The 23,598-nt window shown below is 38.7% G+C and overlaps 1 pseudogene; it reads right to left on the reverse strand.

Moving 5' to 3' along the window:
• Positions 1-18,274: 18,274 nt before the first annotated feature.
• On the reverse strand, positions 18,275-19,080 carry LOC117920587 (annotated as a pseudogene).
• Between the last annotated feature and the right edge of the window lie 4,518 nt (positions 19,081-23,598).

Consider the following 23,598-nt stretch of genomic DNA (forward strand, 5'->3'; position numbering starts at 1 on the left):
CTACCAAAGCTTTACTCATGTAGTAGATGGGTTTTTGCCCATCATTTAGGGTATGTCGGAATAGGATGACGCTAACTGCGTAGTTTGACATAACAAGATACATGTATAGTTCCTTTCCCACCTCCAGACTGCTTAAAATGGGAGGTTCTATAAGGTAGTGTTTGATAGCATCAAATGCGCTTTTGCATTCCTCAGTCCAGCCAAACGTTTGAACTTTGCACAGAGTAGTGAAGAAAGGACGAAGCTTATTAGTGAAGCGAGCTATGAACCAACCCAAGGCTGCTAGATCGCTTGTTAGTCGATGCAATGCTTTATTAGTGGACGGAATGGACATCTCAAGCACGACTTTTACTTGGTTCAGTTTACTTCGATACTTCTTTGAGTCACAAAAAAAATCAGGAAACTTACTTGCATTGATGCCAAACACACATTTAAGTGGATTAAGTTTCATATTATATTTCCACATTAAGCCAAACGCTTATTCCAAATGTTGAACGTGTTTTTCATGGGTTTTACTTTTAACAACTTTGTCATCAATGTACACCTCCACTGTCCGACCCATCAATGGTTTGAAAATTCTTGTCATCAGCCTCTGATATGTTGCGTCCACATTTTTGAGCCCAAAAGGCATGATGTTGTTACAGTATAATCCTTGAGGTGTGATGAAGGCCGTTTTTTCTTGATCCTGTTGGACCATGAGGATTTGGTAGTATCCAGAGAAAACATCTTGGAAGAAGAGCATTCCATTCCTAGACGTAGAATCAACAATCTGATCAATCCGAGGCAAAGAGAAGCTATTATTTGGGAAAACATTGTTTAGGTTTGTATAATCCATTCATATTCACCATGTCCCTTCTTTCTTTAGGACCACCATGACGTTGGCTAACCAATCTGGATAGAAGATTTCTCGAATAAAGCCAACAACTAACAACTTATCAATTTCTATTTATATTACTTTTTGGCGACCCGGGTGGAAGCTTTAAACTTATTGTCTCACAGGTCGCATGTTCGTGAGAATATTTAGTTTATGAGTAGCCACAAAAAGGTCGATTCCTAGCATATCTGAATGGGTCCAAACGAAGATATCCGCGTTTCAATGGAGTAGCGCTTTAAGGTGGCTACGCTCCTTTGTCATTAGCAAGGAGCTGGTGCTTATCATATGACCTTTTTCATTTGATAGTGGTAGGGTAAGCAAGGGATTAGCGATCGATTGATCTCTCTCCGTCCGCCTTTATAATTGCTTTTGACCCTTCGCACTTGTCGACTCGGGTTCGTCTCCAATTGGGTCTGTTTGCCCGACTTCTATGGTCACATGGTAGCATTGACGGACGATCAATTGGTTGTGGAGTAAGTCCACTTGTCCAACCTCAATAAGGTAGCTTACCATTTGATGATATGTAGATGGGATGACTTTCATTTTGAGTAGTCATACATGTCCCATAATGGCATTGTATGGCGATAAGTCATCTACCACTAAGAAATAGACATTTAAGGTGACCGGGCTGGCCTGGACGGGTAGAAAAACATCACCTATGGAGACTATTGAGGCTTTGTTGAAGCTAGTCAGGATGCGACCCGAATTTTCTAAGGCAGATGAAGAATATCCCATTTGCCTATAGGCCGACATTTGCAAATGATTGATGGAGCTTCTTGGATTGATTAGAATTCTATGCACGTCAAAACTGTTGACTCCAAGTTTTAAGACTATGGCATCCTCGTACGTAGGATCACTCGGTTTGAGTCAATAAGAGGGAAGACAATGAGCCCGTTTATCGGCTAGACACTTTCGTCAGTGAATGTACACTGAACGATATGCACTCTCCCTTTACAGAAGCTACGTGGACTAGCCTTTGCCTATGCCTTTTAAAGTGATATTTATCATCTACCAGTCCACCATATATATAATCAACAACGCTCTAGGTGCTACAAGAAATAGAGGGGCCTGTTCGGTTGCCTCTATTTCATCTTGTCCACCAGAGGTATAGATGTACTGCTTAAGGTGTCCAGCCTTGATGAAATCCTCTACTAAGTAGTGCAGATTCTTGCACTGCTCCGTGATATGTCCATGCTCCTTATGGCAGGAGCATCGTTGCTTCTAGTCTCACCTGACTAGATTAGTTTTGATTGGCTCTGACCATTTGAATTTGACTAACTCTTGAATTAATTGAAGGAGCTGTTCATAAGAGACAATTAGTAGGGTGAGCCTTAGGACTGCTATTGTCATCCGTCTTGCTTTTGTCTCTCTTATTTGGACTGGTTGTTTCGGGGCTTTGAGTTTCTAGTTTTATTGTTCTTTGCTAGTTGGTTCCCGATTAGAATCTATTGGGAAGCTGCTCGAACATCATCTTCGAGCATAGCTTATTTATCCGTCTGTCAGAACAAGTCGTCCATTGAGGCGATCGACTTTTTGGCGAGGGACTCAAATAATGGAGTGGATGGGTGATTCCGTGCCCAACTAGTGTACCTTGGTTTCGGTCCTCAGATAGGAGTAATAAACAAAATTTATAACCTATATCACCATGTACTAGAATAGCCTCAGCTAGCATAACATAGTGGCTCTAGGATCGTTCACTGGAAAGGGTTTTCAACTTACAACTGATAATAATTCAAAGTGGAATTGATGCTTTTTCATTTCAAGGTTAGCTTCAAAAGAAAACATAAACTTTGGTTTAAAAAGGATTGATTTTAAGCTAACTAAAATAAAGTAATGAGAATTACTTATAAAGAAAAGCATTTCTTGGAGTTTTAGGATCACGGGGTTCAGGCTCCTCATACATAAACAGAGTTCCGGTCACTTGAAAATCTTTTCCTCGCATTAGAGAATTAACATATAGTTATTTCTCTAACTGGTGTGGTACATATGCTTCCTTTTTATGGATTCCAACACGAAATCCCTCTCACTGATTCATCTTGCAATGACTCGTGCCTCTCACCTAGCATTTTCCATTCAAGGTGATCCTTAACCTTGGATTTCCCTTCTCAAGCTCGCAAGAGATAACTAATGGATGTCTCCTTAGAGTCCAAAAGCTTACCAAGTGTTCGCTATTCTAGAACATCCTACCTTCAAATCACCTCTCAAAGGCTCACAAGAGATAAACTAGTGCATCTCTATGGACGGAGATCACTTGCCTTACCAAGTGTTGGCCCAAGTGATTTAAACACGTTTTAAGTTAACTAAAAACATAGAAACCATTAACGGGTCACACTTTCTCTTCATTAAAAGCTGAAACAACAAAACTTCCAATTCTTGCATTTGGCACCTTACCCAGCTACCTTAGCTCCAAAAGACAAAAAGCCTAGCCACTCATTCTCTGAGGAAACATCCTCAGAGCTTGTTTGACTAGTAAGAAAAATACAATCAAAGCGAGTAGGTAAGGCAAAGCAAAGCTCTGTATATTACTTCCTTCAAAACTATACAAAAAGTTGTCTCTAAGAACAAGCTCCCGAGATGTATATGTGTAAAGAAAATTACAAACTATATATATAAGGTTATTCACCCTTTGTTCTTACTTATTAACTAAGGAATCCTATGATTGATGATGGATTACAAGGAAAGAATGGGGATTTAAACAACAAATATCTGAAGAAAAAATCTAAAAGAGTCGGTCGCAAATATCTGGAAGCACTCAGGTGGATTCCCCAGGCATGCAAGATGGGCTGCGAAATTTTGTAAACTGAAGGTCTCCATTTCGCAGCCAAAGGCTGATTTCGCAGCTGCGAAATTGGCCTTCAGCTTGGTGTGATTGGCTTCCAATGGCTATAACTTCTTCATTTCAACTCTGATTCACGTACTATTTGAAGCGTTGGATTCCTGACTTCTCGAGATTCAAAATGACATATAGTATGCATGAAATGGACTCCAAGAAGTGCTCTAAATATGTCCAACAGTTGCTATTCTCTTGAATTCTTCATGTTAGATTTCTCTCTTTGCTTTCCCTCCTTGCATTCATGATTTGCTTTTGGCAAAGGATTATAAAGCTTCAAAGCTTGGGTTCTTCATATAAATGAGCTTCCAATTGCTTTGCCATGGATTCTATAGAACTCTCCTCAATCTTGGATTGCTTTGGTGATCAAAAAGCTATCAAAAACACCAAAACTTAACACAATTTGATTAGAAATGATTGCAAAGGTACTAATATGTTAATTGAGTTAAAATATAATAACTACTACTCAAAAGTGTTTAAAAGAGTTAATTACAAGCTACAGATAACAGTTTTTGAGTATTAATCACTCCCCCCAACCGACATATTGCTAGTCTCTTACCAATGGAGGAGAGAAAAAGTAAAATAAACAGTAATATAATTTGCAAAATCATGCTGATCACTTCAAAAAATTTCAAGTGGCATGATGATCAAACTCTCACATGGAACATTAAAGAAATAAAACTCAAACTTCAACAAGAGTTATCAAATAACTTGTCTAATCATAATTCATAAAGAGAAGACATTATGCAAATTGAAGCTTTAAAATCATTTCCACTTCCAAAGGGCCAAACCTTACTATTCCACAAAAATCTAAGTGTTACTTGATAGCTTCTGAATATAGTATGCTGAACTAATCTCTCCCCCCAACCTAGTTCTTTTTCAACACTTGGCAAACTGACAAAATTTAATAGGCTAAGAACGCACCCTTTTGTTTCACAAATTTTTTTTTTTCATTGTAGGAGTACAAGGCTTAAGGGTATTCTTTTCTAAATTTTCCATATAACGGGGGTCCATCGATGACTCCCAACCAATCAAGGTTTAGGGCATCAAGCTTTAAGGATCTTTCAACCACTAACTCCTCAGATTTTACCCCGGACTTTTGAGAATGAATTTTAATACCCAAGCACCTACAGTATGTTAAACTCCACCTATTCACCCTTGAAACGAGCATTGAGGCCGGTGACTCCCAACCAATGAAGGCTTAGGGCACCAGGTTTTAAATATTTTCACCATATACCCCTCAGACCTCGCTCGGGTTTCAAGGTAAGCAAACATTTTTTTTTTCAAAGGCTCATTGGCCTTTTATAAGGTGTCCCAACACTATTAAAATAAGGTCAAAGGTACCAATTCTAAAATTGTCCTAAGTCAAAAGGGAAATAATTTTTCATCTTATACTCGGAACCTAGTGTGCACAGTGTGTGAATAGCTTAAAGTGGAAGAACTAAGGTTGAATTCAATAGAAGTTTCAACAATTCATCAACTTTAGTAAACATAATACAAACTCTAAGTCAAGTGAAAAACAAAAATTCAATTTCTCCCTTTCATTTTAGAATTTTTCCTTAATAACCATGGAAAGTAGATGATTACTACCAAAAAGTGCTATTTTGTAGACCTAATTATAATGGTTTTAAGCACCTTTGAGTAGTAATCATATTCATTTAACCCAATTAATTCATTAAGGTCCTTAGTAATTGGTTTTAACCATTTTGTGGCAAGTTTACATGTTTATATCAGCTTATGAATCAATTCAAGCATGCCAAATGATGGAGGAGCTACTTAGACAAGCCAACCAAAGAATAAAAGCAAAGAAAAGCAAAGAAAAGCAAAGAGAAGCAAAGAAAAGCAAAAGAGAAGCAAAGAGAAGCAAGGAGGAAAACAGAGGACAGTAGCTTCAGTCTTCTTTGGCACTTTTGGAGCACTTCCCGAAGTCCATTTTTTACATTCGATATATCATTTCAAAGCTCAAGAAGTCAAGAATCCAAGGCTTCAAACCGTGTACAATTTGGAGCTGAAACGAGGAAGTTATGGCCTTCGGAAGAAAACTGCTCTAGGTGTGCGAAAATTTCGCACACCCCTCCCCTGTTTTGCCGACTCCACACGAGATCTTTTCTTTTTAGATATTTTTGTATAAATTTCCATTCTTCTCCTTGTAATCCACCAATAATAAGATTTCTTAGCTAGGAAGGTTGGAAAAACTTCTCTATATAAACTCCCTTGCATTCGTTGATTTAATATGATGAAATATATGAAAGATATGTAATATAGGTATAGAAATATATAAAGCTTTGTTTTTCTCTTCTCCGGTTCTTCTCCATTTCTATTTTCTTAGTAGCCAAACATCCTTGGTGGATGAAATCCCCAAGGATGAGAGGCTAACCTTTTAAGTTTCTCAAAGTATGGATGTTATGTGATGGCTTGGATGCATTCCCATGGAAATTTCTCGCACCCAGAAGGTAAGGTAGTCGTTTTTCATTAATGGTTCATTAATGCAAAGTTTAGTTTTTATTTCCATTAGACAACTTCCAATGGCCAATACTTGATAAGCTTTTGGATTTCTATCCATTAGTTATCTCCTACGAGCTATTGGAAGGTGAGGTTTTCAATTCCAAGTTTTGCATTAATCCATTAGAACCAATTTCAATGGCCATTGAAAGGTGAGTTTATCACTTGGAATGACTTTGAGTTGCCAATATTTGGTAAGCTTTTGGCTTTAGACCATTAGTTATCTCTTACGAGCCATTCAAAGGAAGTCTAAGGTGAATAACCATTGATGAAATTCACTACCATCTGTTTTGCCATTTTAAAGGATTAAAACTTGATTTGCTAAATCCATACCGGTTCGGGAAGCAAGCATCACCATAGTTGCAACCCCAACGCGAGGAGCCTATCCTGAGATTTCCAATTTGCATAAGAGCCAGAGCATAGCTATCCTATCTTTGAGAAACTTGTTTTTACACCCTTTCATTTTAGTCTTTAATGTTAGCTTAAATTAGTTTAAATCTTTCTAAAACATTTACATCTTCTTTTCAAGCTAACATCCATAAGAAAATCACCTATTTTCCTAATTTGAATATCACTTGTGTTTGCGAAAACCCTTCCCAGTGAACGATCCTAGAACCATTATGCTATAGTAGCTTGGCTACTTTAGTAATAGTATCTAAGGTATAAATTTTGTTGATACGCCTTTAAAGCTAAGCTACCATGAGTCGCATCAAATGGCGCCGTTGCCGGGGAAGGTGTCACAAGCACAGTGAAGCAACCATTAAGGGTAACTTGTGATCTTCATCACAAGTTTGGTGAGTTTTCTTATAATTTTTTTTAGTTTAGTTTTTATTTAGTTAAATTTTTTATTCTCTTTTCTTTTATTTTTATTTTTAATTTCAATTTGTGCATTCCTTGTTGGATTCGAGACCAAGAGGGAACCCTGGTACAAGTTGAAGAAAAGAGCCTTAGTTGAATATCATTTTTTTTAGAAATGGAAATTCCACATGAAGATCAAAGCTCTCATTATGATCATGAGAAGGACAAATTTGCATACTTATCCATGAGGGATCGGATTGAATTAGGGAAAAGGCAAGTTCAACAAAGCCAATGGGGTAGTGATCAAAGCTCTCAACATCAACCGAAGGACAAATTCGCATATCTATCCATGAGGGATCGGATTGAATTAGAGAAAAGGCAAAGTCAACAAAGCCAATGGGGTAGTAAGTATGCTTTGAATGGAGATGATTCATATGAGCATACGGTAGGGGAGTGCCCTACCATTCCAATTGTGAGAGACATGTGCGGTTACCAAAATTCCTACACCTCAAGTTGGAATAACCATCCCAACCTTACAACCCAACCTCAACCTCAACCATCAATGAGTACATCTTCATTGGAGCAAGCCATTTTGAAGATAAGCAAAGTCATGGAGGACTTTGTAGGTGAGCAACAAAAGATCAACTCTCATCTTAATGAAAAGATTGATAATTTGGAGAGTTCAATAAATGTAAGAATGGAGGAGGTTTATAATGATCTATCACTAAGGATAGAAAAAGTTCAAGACTCCATTGAGAAGCTCACCAATCTCGACATAGCAAGGGGGAAAAGGAAGCTTCCTCCTCAACCCCACCATAACCTTCAAAGAACCAATACAAAAAGATCAAGGAAAGTGTTGAAGATCGACACTTTGGTGGGGGATTGCTATGAAAACCCTATGGACCAACCTTCCATTGAAAATCATAAGGTTCAAGATGATAAAGGGTTACCTAAATCCTTTAAAGCATCCACTTCTCTAGGGAAGAGAAGAGAAACAAATTCCCTTGGACCAAATGGGAAGGATGCCAATTTTGTTTGGGATCCAGGGGGAATTCAGCATGACGTGGGTGTGTGAGTGAGGATGAGCTAAATAGTTCATCTTCTTTTGGGGGTACATGCTATCAGCTTCATTTAAATTCTATGATTTCTTTAAATTTATGCATGTTTTAGTTTGAATTCTTAGCTTTAATTTAGTTTTAATATGTTTTTGAGATGAGTTTTGAAGTGTTCATGCAGGTACGATGCTTGCAAAAATCGAAATGGAGGTGAAACAGAGGAAACAGGGGAAGCAAAAAGAAATTTGCCATGAAGCATTCTTGATGACAGTCATGACAGCCACTTTTGGAGCACTTCCCGAAGTCCATTTCATGCATACCATATGTCGTTTTGAAGCTTAGGAAGTCAGGAGTCCATAGCTTCAAACGGTGCTCCATTTGGAGTAGATGGAAGGAATCTCTGAGCTCTGGTTGAAGCCTGAAGGTAGCTCTGTCAAAGCAAAGCTTTGAGTGGAATGGCCTAGCATAACAATCCAAATTACCCTTAATGGGTGGCTGAGTGACCATGAGCCGCCTAATAATCACCTTAGGAGTCATCCTAGAGGGAATCTGGGACTCTGTGGTAGACGGCTGAGGTGGCTGAGGCTCGGATGAAGGCTCTTATGGCTCAAGTGGTGCTGATATCCTTGCTTTCTTCTTAGGAGGACAACTACCTAACTTTTTGGCACGAGAGGAGCTTGCCCCGGGTGTGGTGGGTGGTCTCCTTGTCTCATATCGCCTCGAAAGAGAACTCAGAGGCACGCCCTCTATTGAAGGTGGGACGACAAGTGGCTGTGAAGGCTCAGTCATGGAGCTTTGCATAGGGGCCACTCTTAGTGCTCTGGGGCGGCCTAAAAGAGATGAGGTCTTGGCTCCTTGGGTTTTTGCCATGGATGACTCAGAGATGTTTGAGAGAGGGTGGTCAGAGGTGCGTGCACGGCTTGGGCTCAGATGTCCTCTGGAAATGGTGCTCTAGCTTGGCTTCTATTTTGCACCAAATGGAGGTTTTCGCAAGGCAAATGATTGGTGTAAAGTGAAAAATTGGGATTTAAAAACTTTAAATTAGAAGCGTAGTGACGGTTGGGATTTTTCGCAGAGAAGGGGGCATTTCGCAACGAAGACCCATTTTCGTAGCTAAGGGCCATTTTCGCAGCCCATTTTGCAGCTGCGAAATGAAGGCTTGGAACTGCGAAATGAGGCTTGGGCTGCGAAATTGAGCTTTTGAGGGCCTTGGTGGTTTCGTAGAGGATTTCGTAGCTACGAAATGGAGGCTTGGGCTACGAAATGGCACTTGTGTGCCAAATGGAGGTTTCAAAGCTATGAAATTTTTTGCAGGGGCTGATTAAGGGGCTCCGAAATGGTTTCGTAGAAGAGGGCCCATTTCGCAGCAAACCCTTGATTTCACAGTGTGTCCCTTTTGGTTGCGAAATTATTTCGTAGAGGATGGCCGTTTTCGCAAGGGGCTATTTTGGGCTGCGAAATTTCACAGGCCGTTGAATTTTCTTGCTTTTGAGCTCTTTTTGGCTCCCTGAGACCTTCCTTCACCTCTTTTGCAATTCCTCCTAAATTAGATCATTCAAAAAGTCTAAGTTACATAAAAATAACATAAATTAAGACCAAAATTAAAGTCAAAAGAATTAATAAGACTCTTAAATTAGAAAAATTAAACAAAAAATATGGACTTTGGAGAGACCAAGTCCATCTAACCCTTTTCTGATTAGGATTTTTGTGGCTCAAGAAGGTTGATTTCCTCCTTATCTTGCTTGAATGGCTCAATGAATGGTTTGAGACGATGACCATTGACTTTAAAGGTGTCAGTGCTGTTGGAATTTAGTAATTCCACTACTCCATTGAGATGTACTTGGCGAATAATGAAAGGGCCTATCCACCTTGACTTAAGCTTCTCAGGGAAGATATGGAGCCTTGAGTCATAAGGTAAGACTTTTTGTCATTTCCGGAATTCTTTGTTGGAGATTAACTGATCATGCCACTTCTTCATCCTCTATTTTGCAACTTTGGAATTGATGTAAGCATCATTTCTTAATTCCTCCATCTCATTAAGGTCTAAGCAGCTCTTTGCCCCTACTCTGATTAAGTCCATGTTTACCTTTTTGATTGCCCACCAAGCCTTATATTCAACTTCCACAGGGAGATGGAATGCTTTGCCATAGACTAGGCGATGAGGAGACATGCCAAGAATAGTCTTGTAAGTTGTCCTATATGCCCATAGTGAATCATAGAGCTTAATAGACCAATCTCTTCTGCTCGTGTTCACCACCTTCATCAATATATTCTTAATTTCCCTGTTTGCTAGCTCAACTTGCCCGGAAGTCTGAGGGTGATAAGGTCTAGCTACCTTATGCTTCACCTCATACTTGGCTACTAGGGTTTCAAAAGGCTTGTTGCAAAAATGAGACCTCCATCATTGATTATGGCCTTGGGCACCCTAAATCTTGAGAAGATGATGTTCTCTTTAAGAAACTTAAGGACCACCCTGTGATCATTGTGTTTACAGGGGATTGCCTCAACCCATTTAGAAACATAGTCCACCCCCACCAAGATATAAGAGTTACCAAAAGACATTAGGAAAGGTCTCATGAAGTCAATGCCCCAAACATCAAAGAGATCAACTATTAGAATGGGGTTCATAGGCATTTGATTTCTTCGTGTAAGCTTCCCGAGCCTTTGGCATCTGTCACAGCTCCTACACATGGTGTGGGCATCTTTGAAGAGTGATGACCAACTAAACCCTGATTGCAACACCTTCATGGCTATTTTCTGGGAGGCAAAGTGGCCTCCACATGCACTCTCATGGCAATGACTGAGGATTCCCTGTTGCTCTTCTTCAAGGACACACTTTCTTTTATTTGATCTGCACAATACTTGAAAAGGAAAGGTTCTTCCTAATAATAAGCATGAATCTTTGCAAAGAAGTGCGTCATGTCTTTTGCTTTCCACTATCTTGGAACTTCACCAATAACTAGATAGTTAGCAATATGAGCATACCAAGGAGTTTTTTCTAGCAACATAAGTGATTCCTCAGGAAAGTCATCATTAATAGATAAGACATGGGAATTGTGTACTATAGCTAACCTTGAAAGGTGGTCAGCTACCACATTCTCCACTCATTTCTTATCTCTGATTTGGAGATTGAACTCTTGTAATAAGAGAATCCATCTAATAAACCTTGCTTTTGCATCTTGCTTTGTCAATAAATACTTCAAGGTTGAATGGTTAGTGAAAACAATGATGAAAGATCTTACTAGATAAGCACAAAACTTGTCTAAGGCAAACACTACAACTAACCATTCTTTCTCTGTAGTTGTGTAGTTCCTTTGAGCTTCATTTAATGTCTTGCTTGCATAGTAGATCACATAGGGCTTTCCATATTCTTTTTGGCCAAGCACAACTCCTATAGTAAAGTCACTAGCATCACACATTACTTCAAAAGGTAGTTGCCAGTTGGGAGCCCTCATTATTGGAGCAGTTGTCAAGAATTGCTTCAGTTGATCAAAACTTCTTTGACATCTCTCATCCCATACAAACTTAGCATCCTTATCCAAAAGATCACAAAGAGGCTTTGAAAGCTTAGAGAAATCTTTTATAAACCTCCTATAGAACTCTGCATGGCCAAAGAATTGCCTTACTCCTTTTACATTTGTTGGGGATGGCAATTTGACAATAAGTTCCACCTTTGCTTTATCAACTTCAATGCCTTTCTCGGAGATGATATGGCCAAGGACAATTCCTTGCTGTACCATAAAATGACATATCTCTCAATTGAGCACCAAGTCATTTTCAATGCATCTATTCAGAACCGCTTCCAAGTTAACTAAGCATTCTTCAAATGTACTTCCATATATGGTGATATCATCCATGAAAACCTCCATAATTTGCTCCACCATATCACTGAAAATACTTAGCATACATCGTTGGAATGTTGCAGGTGCATTGCATAAACCAAAAGACATTCTTCTGTAGGCATATGTTCCAAATGGACATGTAAAAGTGGTCTTCTCCTGGTCTTCAACATCAATTTCAATTTGAAAATACCTGGAGTAACCGTCCAAGAAACAATAGAAAGGATGGCCAAAGACTCTCTCCAACACTTGATCAATAAATAGCAATGGAAAATGATCATTCCTTGTCACAACATTCAATTTTCTATAATCAATACATACCCTCCAACCTGAAGTGAGGAGTGTAGCAACTTCTTCTCCCTTTTCATTTTAGACCACCGTGATCCTTGACTTATTTGGTACCACTTGAGTAGGACTCACCCAAGGGCTATCAAATATGGGGTAGATAATACCTGCTTAAAGTAGCTTCAGAACCTCAGCTCGCACCACCTCTTGTAAATGAGGATTCAATCTTCTTTGAGGTTGGTGAATTGGTTTAGCTTCTTCTTCCATGTATATATGATGTGCACAGACTAAAGCACTAATGCCTTTCAAGTAAGATATTTGCCATCCTATTGCTTTCTTACACCTCTTGAGAACTTCAAGTAGACACATCTCCTGAGGACTAGTAAGAGATGAAGATATAACAATAGGACATTGTTTATTCTTTTCTAGGTATGTATATTTCAACTCCGTGGTAGAGGGTTCAGATTGAGCTTTGGGTTCTCTTCTTTAGTAGCTTCTTGTGCCTCTTCTTTATTGAACAAAGGTAGAATCTCTTCTTTCCTCCTCCAATCTTGTAGAGTAGCAAGCACATCTGAGGGTTCAGGAAACCCTTCTTCAAGATCCCCAAGACTTTCATTCAACTTGTCTTGCATCTTCTGATTACAATGCTCCTCCACTAGAGTGTCAATAATACACACCTCTTCTGGACCTTCTTCTTCTTCCGGAGTGATTAGCTTGTTGGACATATAGAAGATATTGAGCTCTAGTGTCATGTTGCCAAATGTGAGTTGCATGAGTCCATTCCTACAATTTATGATTGCATTTGATGTAGCAAGGAATGACATTCTAAGGATGATAGGAACATAATTAGTTTCCTTGACAATGAGTCTGTATCAAGAACAACAAAGTCTACTGGATAGTAGAAATTATCAACTTGAACTAAGACATCTTCAATTATCCCCCTTGGAATTTTCACTGATCTATCTGCTAGAGATAGAGTGATTGATGTTGGCTTCAATTCACCAAGTCCCAATTTCTTGTAGACAGAGTATGGTAGCAAATTCACGCTTGCTCCCAAGTCTAACAAAGCTTTTTCCACTACTTTTCCTCCAATCATGACTGAAATGGTAGGACAACCCGGATCTTTGTACTTTAAAGGAGACTTACATTGTATGATAGCACTTACTTGTTCAATCAAGAAGGCTTTCTTATTCACATTCAACCCTCTTTTGATAGTACACAAGTCCTTTAGGAATTTTGCATAAGTTGGAACTTGTTTAATCATATCTAGCAATGGGATATTGACTTTCACTTGTCTCAATACTTCAAGAATTTCTGATGCATTTCTGATCCCATTTTTCCCATGCAAAGCTTGAAGAAAAGGTGGAGGTGTGTGTTTCTTCATCACATCTCCCTTGATAAGTAGTTTCTCCGAATTTGCATTCACTATTGAATCATGGTCCTCTTTCCCTTCACTGGTATCTTTCTTCTTTGCTTTGATTTCCTCCATCTTCTCTGCCTCTTCTTCTTCTTCCTCTTCAACATGTGGCTTGCGTGTTGGCAGCTCAACCTTTTTACCACTCCTTAGAGTGATCAAGGCCTTAACATCTCTCACCTGAGAAGACTCTCCTTCATGAGTTTCCATTTCATGGATACCCTTGGGGTTTTGGTAAGGTTGAGAAGGAAATCTCCCTTTCTTTTGCACTGTATTTAGGTTAGTGAGCCTTGAGATTGAATATTGGAGATTATCTATCTTTTGAGATAAGTCATTTTGCATTTCATCCATCATTTTATTCAATGTATTCTCTACATTATCAATTCTTTGACTGAGTTGAGCATTGATGGATTTTTGATCTCCAACAAAATCTCCCACAACCTTGCTTAGATTCACTATTGCTTATTCAAGATTTGAAACTTGTTGAGATGGTTGGGCTGGCTGTGTATACTGAGGTGCTCGGCTTCCAGGAGAAATTTGGATGGTTCTTCCAATTTGAGTTGTAAGTAATTCCATACGAAGCATTGTTGTTGAGCTTAAATTGTCCAATGACATTTGCTTGATCTCCAAACATTTCCCTAGCAGTTGGAATTGTAGGGCACTCCTCCACCAAGTGCTCATAAGATTGACAAATAGGACATGGTTTGACTTGCACTGGTGTTTCAGCAACAGCTTGCACTTCATGTATATTTTTCAGTTCTAGCTTCTCTAATCTTCTTGTCATAGTTGCAAACTTTGCCTTCATATCAACATCTTCATTCAAGGTGTACATCCTAGCCTTAACATTAAAGGCATTTGGTTGAGACTTCATCTTCCCCACTTCTAATTTGTTCGGTTCATCCCATCCCCTTGATACTTCAGCCACATAACTCAAGAAATCCATGGCTTCCTCCGGATTCTTACTCATGAAATCTCCTCCACACATTGTCTCTAGGAGTTGCTTCATTGAGGAAGACATCCCATCATAAAAGTAACTCACCAATAGCCATGTATTAAAACCATGGTGAGGACAAGCATTGATGGCTTCCATGTATCTTTCCCAACACTCATAGAATTTCTCATTCTCTTTAGCTGAGAAGTTTGAAATTTGCCTTTTCAAGCCATTTGTTCTATGAGTAGGAAAAAATTTCTTGAGGAATTCAGCTTGCAAATCAGTCCAAGTCCGGATACTCGTTGGCCTTAAAGAGTTAAGCCAAATCTTGGCCTTATCCTTTAAAGTAAAAGGAAATAACTTTAGCCTCATCAAGTCAATTGAAGCTCCTCCTTCTTGAAATGTATTACAAACATCTTCAAATTCCTTGATATGGGTATAGGGATTCTCACTTTCGTCCCATGGAAAGTTGGTAGAAGTGGAATAATATGCGATCTAATTACTAACTGCTCTATAGGGGGCACTATACATGATGGTGCACTCATACAAGGTGGATGCATCCGGTCCCTCATTGATCTGAATGCATTGGGATTGTCCTGGTGACCATGGTGACTATGTAGATCTTTAGGTGTAGCTTCCATGATATTCAAGCTCAATCCCAATTCCTTGTTATGAGGTGTTTCAAGTTTCACAAGCCTTCCTCCACTATCTTGTATCCAATTTGGCATACACAACTAGTATCAACTGTAACAAAAACAAAGAAACAAAAGAAAACAAAACTACAAAAAGACTAACATTAACTAAAACTAAATTAAAAAAATGCTAAAATATGAACAAATAAAAGAAACAATTAAAAGAGTTAGTAGAATGAAAGAAAAATCACCAAACTTGTGATGAAAATCACAAGTACTCAGAAAAGATAATATCACTGTGAAGTTGGCACCTTCCCCGGCAACGACGCCATTTGATTCCTTGCCTAGCTGGTGTACCTTGGTTTTGGTCCTCAGATAGGAGTAATCAACAAAATTTATAATATATATCAGCATGTACTAGGATAGCCTCAACTAGCATAGCGTAGTGGCTTTAGGATCGTTCACTGGGAAGGGTTTTCAACTTACAACTGATAATAATTCAAAGTTGAATTGATGCCTTTTCATTTCAAGGTTAGCTTCAAAAGAAAACATAAACTTTGGTTTAAAAAGGATTGGTTTTAAGCTAACTAAAATAAAGTAATGAGAATTACTTATAAAGAAAAGCGTTTCATAGAGTTTTAGGATCACTGGGGTCAGGCTCCTCATACAAAAACAGAGTTCCGATCACTTGAATCTTTTCCTCGCATTAGAGAATTAACATATAATTATTTCTCTAACCGGTGTGGTACAAATGCTTCCCTTTTATGGATTCCAACACTAAATCCCTCTCACTGATTCATCTTGCAATGACTTATGCCTCTCACCTAGCATTTTCCATTCAAGGTGATCCTTAACCTTGGATTTCCCTTCTCAAGCTCGCAAGAGATAACTAATGGATGTCTCCTTAGAGTCCAAAAGCTTACCAAGTTTTGGCTATTCTAGAAAATCCTACCTTCAAATCACCTCCCAAAGGCTCGTAAGAGATAAACTAGTGCATCTCAATGGACGAAAATCACTTGCCCTACCAAGTGTTGGCCCAAGTGATTTAAAGGCGTTTTAAGTTAACTAAAAACATAGAAACCATTAACGGGTCACACTTTCTCTTCATTAAAAGCTGAAACAACAAAACTTCTAATTCTTGCATTCGGCACCTTACCCAGCTACCTTAGCTCCAAGAGACAAAAAGCCTAGCCACTCATTCTATAAGGAAACATCCTCAGAGCTTGTTTGGCTAGTAAGAAAAATATAATCAAAGCGAGTAGGTAAGGCAGAGCAAAGCTCTGTATATTACTTCCTTCAAAACTATACAAAAAGTTGTCTCTGAGAACAAGCTCCTGAGATGTATATGTGTAAAGAAAATTACAAACTATATATATGAGGTTATTCACCCTTTGTTCTTACTTATAAACTAAAGAATCCTATGATTGGTGGATTACAAGGAGAGAATGAGGATTTAAACAACAAATATCTGAAGAAAAAATCTAAAAGAGTCGGTCGCAAATATCTGGAAGCACTCAGGTGGATTTCATAGGCATGCAAGATGGGCTACAAAATTTCGCAAGCTGAAGGTCTCCATTTCGCAGCTAAAGACTGATTTCGCAGCTGCAAAATTGGCCTTCAGCTTGGTGTGATTGGTTTCCAATGGCTATAACTTCTTCATTTCAACTCCGATTCGTGTACCATTTTAAGAGTTGGATTTCTGACTTCCCGAGCTTCGAAACGGCATATAGTATGCATGAAATGGACTCTAGGAAGTGCTCTAAATATGTTCAACAGTTGCTATCCTCTTGAATTCTTCATGTTAGATTTCTCTCTTTGCTTTCCCTCCTTGCATTCATGATTTGCTTTTGGCAAAGGATTATAAAGCTTCAAAGCTTGGGTTCTTCATATAAATGAGCTTCCAATTGCTTTTCCATGGATTCTATAGAACTCTCCTCAATCTTGGATTGCTTTGGTGATAAAAAAAAGCTATCAAAAACACCAAAACTTAACACAATTTGATTAGAAACGATTGCAAAGGTACTTAATATGCTAATTGACTTAAAAGGTAATAACTACTACTCAAAAGTGTTTAAAAGAGTTAATTACAAGCTACAAAATAACACTTTTTGAGTAGTAATCAATGGGCTTATGCTCTGTTTAAAGATCTAGAGAATAGCATCCATGCTATAGGACTCGATTTGGAGCACTGCCTAGCCAAATCGCTTCATAAAGTGTCTTAGCGATTCATTCTCTTATATCTTAATGTTCTCAAAGGTGCTTATATTTTTCTTCTGGCATGTGGAACATAAGTAGTGGCCAACAAATGCCTTAGAGACATCGCGAAAAGAATTGATGGAGTTTTGAGGAAGCCGGTGAAACAACTAGAGGATTGAAACATGGGGGTTGGCCGAAAAGACTTTGCAAAACAGTACGTCGTTTCCAATGTCCAATGTCATTAACTATCGATAGTGTAGTAGAGCACTAAGAACCCTCTAGGAGGCTCGTAGATGATCATATGAGGGTCGAACGACATGGAGAGCATATCATCCAATCTTTGGTTGATAGAGTTGAGGGTGGCCTTTCCTGTGGGCTCAAGCACTGCTGGCAGCTCCGTCTAATTTGGTTGAAATCTTGGTAGCGCCTCCTATTTCGGTTGGCCCAATTGAGTCAAGAATTAAAATTATTTGAAAAACTACAATTCGGAAAATTATTTTGCAAAATGAGGTTTAAGAAATTGTTTTTAAAATCAAAGATGAAGAAATGAAAGAAAGCCATGTGGCCCAAAGGTGGCCATGCAAACCAAAATTATACATGTGGGCTTGAGATGTGAGTAATGGGATTGGGTATGAGATAGCCAATGAAGGTGAGGCAACCATAGAGACACCAACTGCAAACTTCTCAATGAGACCCTCTTCTTGTAAGATCAAGCACATCAGGACTAAAAACAGAGCCATTGTCACAAACATACAATACCACAAGACCATAAGAAAAAGGTCCTATTCCAAGCTTAACAAGATATTGGTCATTTGCTTCGTTTGTAGGGTTAGACAAACATCATTGAGTGGCTATCCCAATGTTGGTTTCAGATCGAGAACCACTTGAGATAGTCGTAGCTTGATTCCTTTCTAGCCATCACACATGCTTGAGATAGTTGTAGCCAGGAACCTTTCTGTGGCTGTCCCTTATGCCTCTAGGCACCCCTTGCCAAATCATCTTCCTGCCAGTCTCTTTCACCTCTAGACTATAACTGAAACTCTTTGCCTTATTGTCATCACCCATGAACCTCAAGAACGCTATATAGATTGACGCCATTCATAGTTGGAAAGCTTCAAAATGCAAACAGAAGTATTGACCCAAGAAACTGAAAACCTCATGAGGATTTGATTTGACATAGCACTGGTTGAAAGTACTACCATTGTGCGTGTCAATTTTATGATCATCTTTTAAGTGAGTCACTAGATAAGGAATGTTACCAATGACTGTGCATTCTGGTCCAGCATAGGGGCAGTAATAGGGTTTATAGACACACTGAGATTCGTGTGTTAGCTTGCTGTAATAAGGATATGTGCCCAAGCACCCAAAACTCTGATATTTACATGGAAGTTCAAGGGACGTAACTATCATCTCTAAGACGAGACATCTGATATTGCCAAGTTCATGCATGCAAGTGAGACATCGGTTATGCACCCTAGATTTGCATCTAGAACACCATGTGTTACCATTTGAACACTGATGGATGGGATGGTACATAACATTTAAGCACATGAGATATTCTAGTAACTCCTGCACACTACTAGAAATGGTCACGTTAGGTTTCAGAGAAGTGTGAACTGGATGATTCACATGTTCGTTGACTTCCATCATATATTCACTTTAAGGAGGATCAATAACCTCAAATTACTCCACATGTCATGAGAATATGTATTCCCAGATGCCATTGCAAGTATGGCCTACTATTTACTCTCCAAATCACACTTTCCACCATGTACTTGTCTCTGGAGACCGATTCAATGAACTGCAAAAGCTTTTTAGCATGAGGCAACATTAGCTCGAGTCTAGAATTCTTGAATCCTTGAAGAATGCCAAAATAAGCTTCAAAGATGCTACGCCTGAGCTGGTTGCTATATTCCACCAAAACCTGCCATGATCACCAGGCTTTCCTTCATTCTTCATGCTTTCATCATCCTTTCTTTCTAACTAAACTTCCTTCGTGGATGAACTAGGATTCTCAGTGAAGAACTATTCCCAAAATATGTCATCGACCCTAGTTGGGACATGAGATGCAACCCCAAAACAGAAGTAACATTAAGCTTTTTTGTGGTCACTATATGGGAAGTTGCTATGCGATTCTTTTCAACATCAGATTTATCATAGAAACAATTTCTTGTCCTCAACCTTTTCTTTTTGTTATGGGTTTCCATTAACAGTAGGAAAGATAAGGTAAGCCCTGGTTTATTTCAAAGGGATAATGTGCCATAGCATTCCCAAGAGGTGTTAGTCTTCCTTTGCTATTAAGTGCTTCAAGAGCCTTCAAGCACTGTTCTGCTTCTGCCAAGGTGATGAAATCAAACGGAGTGGGAATAGGAAATTTGCAATCTTATCAATATCCATGGACTTCATGAGAAGGATGACACATGAGAAATAGGAAATTCCAGGGAATAATCTGCCCAACAACGTCAATGGATTCATGCAAAATTTGCATCTGATGCACTCCATTAGCAGGAAATGTGAGACCATAAATTTTATCTGTCTAGCCTGCATGGTACCGTACCAAACCTATCATAAAAAACACTTCAACCTTTGCAGCCTGTTCATATGGCTTCCCATTATCCCAAGTTTCAAATGCTGCAATCTCATCATTATGTTTTAAGCAGATCAATAAAACGCAAGATTATCCTAAATTTCACATAAGGAGTCATCCTTGGGCATGGTTCCTCATCAAACATCTTTCGAGCAGCCAAGAGAGCTCGATTAATATATTCCACATCACCTTCAGCAACATTAGCAACCACATTCCTTGTCCTGGGGTCCAATGTCTTAAAAGTATTCCTAGATGCGACATCCACAAATTGTCCATTGATTAAATGTTGAGTATATTTCCCATTAACATAATGATTGATTGGTTCTTCAATAGCTACAACAGTACTATATATAAATATCCCTCTTCTCTGGGATGGATTCATTTTTCAGGAGAGATGCTGGATGTGGTGTCGAATATGAGATGAAAATGAGGAGTACGGTGGTGAGTTTAATGGGCATGAAGGATGGAGAGAGGAGGATATAGAGAAGATTGGCTTGAGATCCGGGTTTGACAGAGGAAAGGCTTTGGTGGAGGGCTTCTAAAAGAGTTTGGATGGCCATGCACGCATGGGTCACCTGTATCAGGGTTGGATAAAAAATAAATGGGTGGAAATGGTGAAGAAGCTAGTGAGAGAAGTGGGCATGATAGGCATGAAAGATGGGTATGAATGGTGTAGGAGGATGTGGGCATGGGATTTGGTTTAGGTGGGAAATGAATTTCATGAGAAGGCTTGGGAAGAATGCTAGGGGGTCATGTGCATAAACTACATGCACGTGGGAGGATAGGAAATGAATGGTAGGGATGAGGTAGGTGGTGAGAATATGGGTATGGTGAGGGGTATAATGGACGAAGGGTGACCATGTATGCATGGGACTTCATGTACGTGAGGGGATAAAAAATAAACAAGTAGGGGAATGAATGGTGGATTGGGTGATGAAAGGTAGTGATGAGATAGATGGGTTAGATTGGTAAGAAAGATAAAGAGATGAGTATGGTAATAGGTGTATTGGGATATGAAGGTTAGGAAAACACAATAAAATGGCATGAACATGAAAGAATCGACATCTTATAGAAATAATACTTGTGTCACCCTCTTTCAAGATGATTCCTCTATGTGTTTCCTCCTCTCTCTAACCAACTCTCCCTTCCAAGTTCAGTCGGTTCTTCTTCTCCCTTTCTTTAGTTATCCTTGCTTCCCAAGAAACTCTATCTTTCTTAGGTAATCTCCCTTAAGTTGGTTTCTCCTCACCAAGTAACCAAAAACACCCTTCCTTCATCAGCTGATATTTTTTTCAGTCTTCTCTCAGCTACAACCAGGTTCCTTTCTATCCAGCAACAAGCACGCCCCCCTTCTCTAACAACCTCACTCTTTATTTTCCTGGTTATCTCTCTTTCTAGTTTTTTTCTCTCTTGAGTTGTCTTACCCCTCAAGCAATCCAACACACTCCTCTCTATCTTCAAAAAAACCGTTTCTGAATATTCCCATAACACGTGTCATTCTCTCATTCTCCCTTCAACCCACTAATGCGATTCCCTAATGGCCTTTCTTGAGGCAACATGTGGCTCTTTAAGAGTCCTCCACCTGGCAAAATAATTTGCACAAAATACACCCCAAAATGGGGATCTACAACGTGGAAGACAATTGGGCACTAGTCTTGCTGCATTTGTATAAGATTTTTCCGTCTGACCCACTTTGGGATGGATTAGTCACTCGACATTAGGGTTGTTGGGTCATATGGCTAAAAGTGATTGTCATGACCCAAATTCCGGGCGACCCAAAATTTGGCCCATGACCCTAGGTCAAAGGTTTGACCCTAAGGGTTCCCCTTAATCCACGCTTGTAGTCAACCAAAACGCTCTGAATTTTTTTTTTACACATACATCACACTAGAGTTCCCACCAACTAACAATATCTCAATCACTACCTAAAAGCAACAAGATATATAATTATCATTACAATCCAAAAATAAAAGTTCCCAGTTAAACAATTTAATCAAAATAGGTTCTCATTACAATGCATAGTTCACAGTTTGCTAAAACAAGTTCCATTACAACCAACACAACAAATACACCACACTCCACTAGGCCACTCCAAAACCTCTAGGAGCATCTTGAAGTCCTCCCTGTCCCACCTGTGGATTCTCAGGAGTGATATCTATATCTAAAAGGATGTAAAAGGAAGGGGTGAGCATTCCACATTGCTCAGTAGGGTGCCCAACACCCAAGGGGTTAATAGGGATTACTAAGTTTCAATGAGCATAAAAGAAACATTCATCAAAATTGATCAAGCCACATATTTTAATCTCTATAATTATACACAACTCCACAATTTTCAACAATTAAATGAAATGCATATGAACATGTGACACATAGTCATACAATGCACTGTCGTTCTCGAGCTTTCACCAAAGGATACACGTTCGTATCTGATCGCTCAGCTTTTGTCGTTTATTGGATCAAAACAAAATTTATAACCTAATTCACTATTCTATAGCAATTTGTACCCAATCAAAAAGTGGTTTTAGTACAAACTACTGTAGTATAGTGGTATTTAGGTATCGTCCACAAGGATGGATTATTCTCGGTAATTAAGGCTTGAATGAGATGATAAGAAATGATTGTGATCAAGTGAAATTGACTTGAAATTGCATGATAAAATTCCAAAATAACAATGTATTCAAATTGAGAGGAAAATGAAGTGCAAAAGAGAAGAAAATTAATAAGAGGTGAGATTCTCGAAGTTAGGATTTTCTAGGAAGCAATTTCCATGGTGAATAGGTGTTGAGATTTAATTTTCATCAAGTTAGATTGAAAACCTAAATTTTCATCTAAACCAATTTTTGATTTAGCTTTAGGTCTAGATTTAATTTCTCTTCAAATTAGGTAATCTAATCCAATAGATCAATTTGAATCATATATTTAATTGATCTTAAATTACCTTCCAATGATTCATACTATGCAACTATTGACTCTCATCAAATCTAGCATTAAGAATTTGATGAATCTACCTAGCTTGCATTGTAGTAATCATCCAAGACAATTTGAAGAGAAAAATCCCCAAATTTCAATTAATCAATCAATTGGATCAAATTACCTTTGCAATTCAAGCTCAATTCTCTAATTCATCATAGATCTTGCCTCTAGATTCTCCCTCATCCAAGAAAAACGAGATTTAGCCACTCTTGTTTGGAGATTTGATATCACAAGACATGTTTGGCTACCGAGAAAATAAGAGAAATTGAAGGAAAGTAGAGAATTATATAGAGGGAAGAAGTATGAAAAGTTCTACAATTAGAAAATGTATCAAAAGTTCCCAAATGAGTCAATCACGTTTCTATTTATAGGCCAAGGTCAAAATGACACTTGGCATCATCGAAGAGGTCTTCTGGATGCTTCTTCATCAAGGAATCTGGAGAAAATACATTTTCGCACGAGCCTCAGCAATTTCGCATGATGGTGTGAAGTGGAAAATCCATCAGCTTCATTTTTGTCTTTTTGGAGCGTTTCACATGACTGTGAGAAAATTTCGCATGGTCATGCTAAATGACTTTTCACATTTCTCTTATGTGCTACAGCCAAGCCTATTCCGTTTCATTTTGCATGACTATGCGAAAATTGAAAACCATGCTTTTTCGACTACTCTTTGTAATTTCTC

This window comes from Vitis riparia, chromosome 1 (assembly GCF_004353265.1).
Source record: "Vitis riparia cultivar Riparia Gloire de Montpellier isolate 1030 chromosome 1, EGFV_Vit.rip_1.0, whole genome shotgun sequence".
In the NCBI taxonomy this organism is placed as follows: domain Eukaryota; kingdom Viridiplantae; phylum Streptophyta; class Magnoliopsida; order Vitales; family Vitaceae; genus Vitis; species Vitis riparia.